Here is a 7,500-nt window from a genome sequence, read left to right as displayed (position 1 = left end):
ATTCATACCCTACAAAAGGGTACCAGGGTAGTATAAAATCTTGGATACACCCACCCTACAAAAATGAGGAATCAAATATGGAAAACTTAACCAAAAAGGGTAGTATAATATATGGAGTACAACAGCAGCAGCAACAACAACAACAAATGCATCCGTTCCTAGTTCACTGCAGGACAAAGGCCTCAAACATGTCCTTATTCATGTCTGAGGGGTGACCATTTTTCATCACTACACTGACCATTGCAGTGATTATCATAGTGATTATCATTATCATTATCATTATTATTATTATCATTATTATTATTTTTTGCTAAGCTACAACCCTACTTAGAAATGCAGGATGCTATAAGCCCAAGGGCCCCAACAGGGAAAATAGCTGGGAGATTTTAATCTGATCCCTTATAGCAAACCAACATGGTATAGAAGCCCTTGGCCTTGACTAGTATAGACAAAAGCTTTCCCCCCACCTTGAGGTATCCCCAACAACTAAACTGCAGCATTGAATGTGAAATATCTACCATACAAAAAATATAAAATCTGGGATGCCGTTTACTCGCAGACATACTACAACCCTCGTTGGAAAAGCAGGATGCTATAAGCCCAAGGAATGAATTGAATTGAATATAGGATTTAGGCATTAAGCCAAGCACTGGGGCATCTATAAGCCCAAGGAGTCCAACAGGGAAAACAGTAACAACATTAAAATAAATATCTCCTGTATAAACTATAAAAACTTCAACAAAACAAGTGGAAGAGAAATAAGATAGAATAGTGTGCCCGAGTGCACCCTCAAGCAAGAGAACTCTTAACTCAAGACAATAGAACACCACGGTACAGAGGTTATGGCACTACCAAAGGCTAGTGAAGAATGGTTTGATTTTGGAGTGTCCTTTTCCTAGTAGAGTTGCTTACCATAACTAAAGAGTCTTCTACCCTTACCAAGAGGAAGGTGGCCGCTGAACAATTACAGTGCAGTAGTTAACCCTTTGAGTGAAGAAGAATTGTTTGGTAATCTCAGTGTTGTCGGGTGTATGAGGACAGAGAAGAATAAGTAAAGAATAGGCCAGACTATTCGCTGTGTGTTTAGGCAAATGGAAAATGAGCCGTAAGCAGAGAGAAGGACCCCATGTAGTACTGCCTGGCCCGTCAAAAGATCCCATAACTCTCTAGCGGTAGTATCTCAACGGGTGGATAGTGCCTTGGCCAACCTACTACCTGCTCCCAAATGAACCTCTTAGAACAAACCATATAACCAGAACTTAAAGATAACTAAGTAGATTTGAAACATACATCCAACATACTAGATTTCATCGCACAATTCCAAAACTGTTTTAGAATGATTTATTGTTAACTTGTTTTCATTTATTTATTTCCTTATTTCCTTTCCTCACTGGGCTATTTTTCCCTATTGGAGCCCTTGGGCTTATGGCATCTTGCTTTTCCAACTATGGATGTAGCGTGGCTAATAATAATAATAATAATAATAAAAATAATTGAGAGTAGCTGCCAACATGGAGACTCATGAGGTAGCGGGACGGGAGGTAAAGTATATTTTGGCGCCTGACCATGAAGTTTTAGTGTTATCAAAAAGCAGTTTTTTACATCAAATTGATATCTCATCGGAGCCGTGATCGTATAGTGGTTAGTACATTGCGTTGTGGCCGCAATAACCCAGGTTCGAATCCTGGTCACGGCAGGTGAGCTGAACTTTTAGATTAATAACATTAATAAAAAAACAGATGTCAAGAATGACCTTTGTAAACATAAAAAGACTGAAAAATGAACCTTCGTTATCTTTAAAATGAAGACAATTATTTTTCTTTCGATTTCTCAGCTTATCCGAAATTTGACAAACTTTATTTTCTTATTAGTTTATATATAGATAATTTACGTACTTTGAAATAAAAATAAAACATTTCTTAATTCTAAAGACAATGAAGCTTCATTTTCCAGTCTTTTTACGTTTACAAAGGTCATTCTTGACATCCGGTTGTTATTACAGATTTTTAATGTTATTAATCTAAAAGTTCAGCTCACCTGCCGTGACCAGGATTCGAACCTGGGTTATTGCGGCCACAACGCAATGTACTAACCACTATACGATCACGGCTCCGATGAGATATCATTTTGATGTACAAAAGTGCTTCTTGTTAACACTAAAACTTCATAGTCAGGTTCCAAAAAGTACTTTCTCCAAGAGTTGTCAGTTTGTCCTTTTTTCAGGCCAAAAAACCTCAAATTTGGTCTTTTTTTTCAATTGGTTGCCCTTTTGTAATATGAATATAGACAGACCTTAAATACTATATATTTGGCCTTTTTTCTACAAATGGGTTGGCCTTTTCAAAGCTGCGGTCAATTAGATGCTGGCCTTTTCCCAGGGTTGTCAGTTTGTCCTTTTTTTCAGGCTAAAAAAAACCCTCAAATTTGATCTGTTTTTTATTTGATTGCCCCTTTTATATGAAATTAGACCTTAAATACTATATATTTTGGCCTTTTTTTTCTACTAAAGGGTTGGCCTTTTCAAAGCTGCGGTCAATTAGATGCCGGTGTAGCAGGAAATTTTTCCCCCCTGACTGAAATTCCCCCCGGGAAAAATAGCCTAGGATCAATTTCCCCCCCGGGAATAGCAGCCCGGGCTGTTATTCCCCGGGGGGAATTTCAGCCCTAGGATATTTTTCCCCCCTAGGCCATTTCTCCCCCACCCTCCCTTACAGAGAAACTATTTTGATGAATTAAATAATCAACGGTAATTTTGACAAAATATTAGGAAATATATTATATTATATATATGTATCATATATATATATATATATATATATATATATATATATATATATATATATATATATATATATATATATATATATATATATATATATATATATTGTGAAAACTTTACTCTTCTTTCGTACTGTCCAGCACGAAATAAAAAGTACACTTGATGCTAAGAAGCTCTATGGATGAGAAAGGAGATGATACCAATTCAGTTGTGTTACCAGAGATTATGGGGGAACCGAGTGGGAAACCGGGGTTTTTAGGTTGGGGAAATGTCATAAACGAGTGATTTACAGCAATAATAATGGTCAGAAATGCTAAATAAGAACAAGATAACCAGTTGGTAAAACATATGGATCATGTAAGTGGCTGAACATAGGCCAATCATGATCATTTAACACATTTGAGATTTGTAAAAGGGTACAGAACCTAACAAACCCATCTAACCTAACCTAGTAGTTCCCAGGTCACAACCCCTAGCCGGGGGCAAGCCCCCGGACCCCCTTCCCAGGTCACAGCCCCTAGCCGGGGGCAAGCCCCCGGACCCCCTTCCCAGGTCACAACCTCTTGGACTATCCCAATATCAGCCTTCATCATAAATTCTTTAAACATACAGGCATTTTTTTTCGTTGCATTTGGAGATTTGAAGTTACGTCTGCACAAATTTCTTGAATTGAGGATATATATACTAAAGAATTTGATTGTTCCTTTACATCCTTCGAAATCAGCAAGCTTGTTTTCTAAGCAATATTGCATGGGGTTTGATACGATTCACCAAGAAAGTGAATAGCACGTTTAAAATTCATTGGCCTTTTTTACCCAAGCAACATGTTGTGACCTCAATTTATTGCCTAAATGTAATCTTCCATTGTCTTGCAATTTGTGCAGCTTTTCTATGAAATCCCACTGAATTTGATTTCCATGGCAAACAAAAAAAAAAACAAAAAAATAATGGTTACTTCCACCAAGCAGAGGGGGAATCTTGGGCCAGAGGAGGGAATATTATCCTGGGACAAAGTTCCCCCGGGGGGATATATATCCTAGGCCATATTTCCCCCGGGGGGAATTTCGGACGGGGGGAAAACCAGACCGTTACACCGGCCTTTTCCCAGGGTTGTCAGTTTGTTCTTTTTCAGACCAAAACCCTCAAATTTAGTCTTTTTTTAATTGGTTGCCCTTTTATAATTTGAAAATAGACCTTAAATACTATATTTTTTGGCCTTTTTGTACTAATGGTTTGGCCTTTTCAAAGATGCGGTCAATCAGAAGTTGGCCTTTTTCTCATTTACAAATCCTGGCAACCCTGCAAAGCGTCCTGCAACCGATCCCCACCTCCAGAGTCACTCAATGTTGGCAGCGCCTCCCAAAAAGGCATTTGGCGATGAAATCTACTGTAGTATGTTGGATATATGTTTCAAACATAGAAATATAGAAAATATAGGAATATAGAAAAGAAAGGAATGAAGTAATTGAGCTACAACAACCATACGAGATAGACTTAAGAAAGATAGGATTATCTTTATTTAGTGAAACAAATATAGAAAAGAAAAAAAGAAGTATTAAACCTGATGTGGAAGAAAAGAGAAAACAGTACAAGAAGATAAACGGAGGCGCCGTTGTAAAGGCTATGCTTCACCCCAGAAGCTGAACCTCAATTTACTTACTTTAAGGGCTACTTGATAGCACACACACTTAAATGGGTTTATTTTTTAATTACTTTTCCAATATTCTACAACTTTTTATATGTTTTAAGTCTGAGGGACCTATACACGAAGGCTGCCTAAGGGAATCGTATTGTCCAAATGTAGCACTAATTATCATTAGAAATTTTAATTAAAAATTCGCAATAAGTTAAAGATGGAAATAAAAGGAAACAGAGTCAAGGTACAGGACAATGCCCTGTGGACCGTCCAGGGCAATGGGAAGCAGGCAATGGCTGCTAATGACTCAGCAGATATTTTACTTAGTTACACTACAAAAAGATACAGGGTATACAAAATATTGAATACAGCCACCTTACAAAAAGGCAGAATCAAATATGGAAAACCTAACCAAAAAGGGAAGTATAATATATGGCGTACAACAACAACAACAACAACATAGGCATCCGTTTCTATTCCAATGCAGGACAAAGGCCTCAGACATGTCCTTATTCGTAATTGGAGGTTGGCCATTTTAAAATAAATGCCTTGGACAGTCCCTAGGGCATTGTCCTGTACCTTCTCCGTTTCTTCTTATAAATTTCAATCATAATTTCTAATTATCATTGGTGCTATATTTAGACACGACGATTCCTTTAGGCAGCCCTCAAATTAAAGTAAGTAAATTTAAAACATGCATCCAACATACTATAGTCAATTTTTATTAGCGAGATAGATTTGCAGAGACTCGCAACGGTGCCCCTTTATTATTATTATTATTATTATTATCATATTAATATTATTACTTGCTAGGCTACAACTCTAGTTGGAAAAGCAGGATGCTATAAGCCCCAGGGCTCCAACAGGGAAAATAGCCCAATGAGGAAAGGAAGCAAGAAAAATTAATATATTTTAAAAACAGTGACAAAAATTGAAATAAATATTTCCTATGTAAACTATAAAAGCACCGCTGCGAGTCGGTGCAAATGTGCCTCATTAAAAAAAATGAGTTTAGATTTCATCGCCAAATGCCTTTGGGGAAGCGCTGCCAACACTGAGTGACTCGGGAGGTAGCGATCGGTTGCGGGACGAGAGAGAAAGTATATTCTGGTGCCTGACCATGAAGTTTTAGTTTTAACAAAAAGCACTTTTGTACGTTTGAAAGATATCTCATCTGAGCCGTGATCGTATAGTGGTTAGTACATTGCGTTGTGGCCGCAATAACCCAGGTTCGAATCCTGGTCACGGCAGGTGAGCTAAACTTTTAGATTAATAACATTAAAAATCTGTAATAAAAAACAAAGATGTCATGAATGACCTTTGCTGAAAAATTAACCTTCATTATCTTTATAATGAAGATAATTATTTTTCTTTCAGTTTCTTACCTGTAAACTTTCTATCACTGATATAAACATTATTTTCTTATCAGTCTATCTATAGATTATTTAGGTACTTTGTTGTTACCATTAAAAAAAAAATATATAAAAAAATGTAATATATATAAAAAATATCAAAATGCAGAAAATTATCTTTCTTCCATTTCCTTACCTGTAAACTTACTCTAGCTTAAATAAACATCTATCTATATATTATTTTGGTACTATTATTACCATTATCAAAATATTTGATTAAAATAAATAATTTATAGATATATATATTCATGTCACGACCATTGATAGATAAAACATCCTACAATACGACTAGGACAAGAGGACACATTACGTAAAACAATTATATTCACGAAATAATGATAACCAAGTTTTGGTAAAAAAAAAAAAAAAAAAATTACTTATCTTTCAATAATGTCACCCAAACCTGTAACACTCAAAACCAGCATCTTGGAAAATATAATTTTGTATTTATATTTTAGGAGAGTTGGAAGCCACAGACATACATGGCTGAGGACTGTGAAGCGTGAAGTAGATGATGATGACTGGAGGATCATTGATTTAAAAGCTCAAGATAGGGAGGACTGGCGAAATCTAACCGAGGCCCTTTGCGTCAATAGGCGTAGGCAAAATCTAGATCTTGGATGTAGGAGGAGATGATGATGATGATGATGATGATTTCTATAAACTTTTTTTCCTATCATTTGTGTTCCTATATATTGTTTCATTACTGAAGATCGAATTTACATTGATCAACAGAAACTTATTCACATTATTATTATTATTATTATTATTATTATTATTTGCTAAGCTACAACCCTTGTTGGAAAAGCAAAATGCTATAAGTCCAGGGGCTCTAACAGGGAAAATAGCCCAGTGAGGAAAAGAAACAAGGAAAAAACAAATATTTTAAGAATAATAAAATAAATATCTCCTATGTAAACTATAGAAACTTTAACAAAACAGGAGGAAGAGAAATTAGATAGAATAGTGTGCCCGAGTGTACCCGCAAGAAAGAGAACTCTAACCCAAGATAGTGGAAGACCATGGTACAGAGGCTATGGCACTACCCTAGAATAGACAACAAAGGTTTGATTTTGGAGTATCCTTCTCCTAGAAGTCTCTCTTTTACCCTTACCAACAGGAAAGTAGCCACTGACCAATTACAGTGCAGTAGTTAACCCCTTTGGTGAAAAAGAATAGTTTGGTAATTTCAGTATTGTAAGGTATATGAGGACAGAGGAGAATCTGTAAAAAAAAATATGCCAGACTATTCGGTGTATGAGTAGGCAAAGGGAAAGATAAAATAAATTGGGTCATACACGTTTAGATTTGAACTGTAGACGTTCCTTCCTACAAAATATTCGAGAAAGCGAACAAATTAAGAAAAACGGTGTAAAACTAAAAAAGCAGAGTGCAGGCCTCCGCCACGGCAGCTTATTTCTCTAAATCAGCTTGCCTTTCCCAGACTATACCGCCACCACTAAATTGGGTTTCCATCACCCCATTAAAAAAAACCTAATATAATTAGAGATCTCAACGCTGAGGATTCCTCTCTGGGATGACTCACGCTTGACAAAGGGGTTTCATATTTTCTTTAAGAAAACAATTGTTCTCGTAGATGCCTATCCCATCAGAGCCGTGATCGTCTAGTGGTTAGTACATTGCGTTGTGGCCGCAATAACCCAGGTTCGAAT

At 36.5% G+C, this 7,500-nt stretch overlaps 1 protein-coding gene and 4 non-coding genes across 6 annotated transcripts in view; 3 read left to right on the top strand and 2 right to left on the bottom strand.

The window, feature by feature from the left end:
* Positions 1-7,500, bottom strand: part of LOC137615171 (paraneoplastic antigen Ma6E-like) — a 426,083-nt gene that overhangs the window by 143,191 nt on the left and 275,392 nt on the right. The gene's annotated exons all lie outside the window — the stretch shown is intronic.
* Positions 1,625-1,696, top strand: TRNAH-GUG (transfer RNA histidin (anticodon GUG)). Its single transcript has one exon. It is a non-coding gene; the product is annotated as a tRNA-His (tRNA).
* On the bottom strand, positions 2,039-2,110 carry TRNAH-GUG (transfer RNA histidin (anticodon GUG)). Its single transcript has one exon. It is a non-coding gene; the product is annotated as a tRNA-His (tRNA).
* Positions 5,594-5,665, top strand: TRNAH-GUG (transfer RNA histidin (anticodon GUG)). The gene has a single exon. It is a non-coding gene; the product is annotated as a tRNA-His (tRNA).
* The window catches only part of TRNAH-GUG (transfer RNA histidin (anticodon GUG)), a 72-nt gene continuing 13 nt past the window's right edge, over positions 7,442-7,500 (top strand). The window contains exon 1 of the tRNA in view: positions 7,442-7,500. This exon is cut by the window's right edge and continues 13 nt beyond it. This is a non-coding gene — a tRNA (tRNA-His).

The sequence above is a fragment of the Palaemon carinicauda genome, chromosome 21 (genome assembly GCF_036898095.1).
Source record: "Palaemon carinicauda isolate YSFRI2023 chromosome 21, ASM3689809v2, whole genome shotgun sequence".
Taxonomy (NCBI): domain Eukaryota; kingdom Metazoa; phylum Arthropoda; class Malacostraca; order Decapoda; family Palaemonidae; genus Palaemon; species Palaemon carinicauda.
The sequence above is the reverse complement of the archived record's forward strand: the minus strand, read 5'-3'. Positions and strand labels throughout refer to the sequence as shown.